Raw genomic sequence first — 882 nt, forward strand, 5'->3', positions numbered from 1 at the left:
TATTAAAATAGTTCAGTTTTGGTTTTTAATGGCAAAGTGGTCATATTTCTTTTTGTTTCTTTATTAAGTTAATTGTGAAATATGTTTGGAACATTTTATGTTTGTTAAATTCAAGTTTTTGTTTTTTAAAGGAATGGCCAAGCGGCAGCTTGCAAACAGTGAGTTGAGCATTATGTTTGATCAGTTTAGCCCTCTCAAACCAACACCACTTGCCTAAAATAAACAGATATAAAATACTTCATGCATTTCACAGTATTAATTTAAACATTTAACCTAGATAAATGAGCGCTGTTAGGCGCATATCCAATCGTTTGTGCGGAGCGCTGCAGGACATGGAGGCGCCAGCGCGATCACTTGCATTTTTTTTAAGAACAGCGAAAACTTAAAAATACACCGTCATTTTTGCTCATAAAGGTAATAGTATACATCATTCGGAACTGCAAAGGGTCTACTTGTATTTGTGTGCACTCACAATATCAACAAAACCTTGTGCTTTTCTAAAATAAGGAAAACAAACAGGATGCGCTTTCTGTCGTCTTGGTCTTGAGCAGGAGTGCTTCACCGACATGATAAATTTATCTATAGAATGCTTTAAATTACTATTTTAAAACGAAATAATTCAAATCGAAAACAAAAACTCTTTCCTTATGTAATCCCTAAAGATGCATTTCTCTCTAAAAGCACGTCCAATGAGGAAATGGCGAGTCAGGATCATCATCTTCATCTTTGTGACAAGAACTCATAAAACTTACTATTTCCCCTGACACATTTATGGTAATTGCTTTTGCTGGGGCTTTGCGGCACGCTTTAGCCTATTGCGTGTATTTTTTGCTGTTATGTGCAAGGATATGTTTGCAGATTCTGCACTGCACCTGACCAATT

Source organism: Sinocyclocheilus grahami, unplaced genomic scaffold (genome assembly GCF_001515645.1).
Source record: "Sinocyclocheilus grahami isolate Dianchi unplaced genomic scaffold, SAMN03320097.WGS_v1.1 scaffold385.1, whole genome shotgun sequence".
Classification (NCBI taxonomy): domain Eukaryota; kingdom Metazoa; phylum Chordata; class Actinopteri; order Cypriniformes; family Cyprinidae; genus Sinocyclocheilus; species Sinocyclocheilus grahami.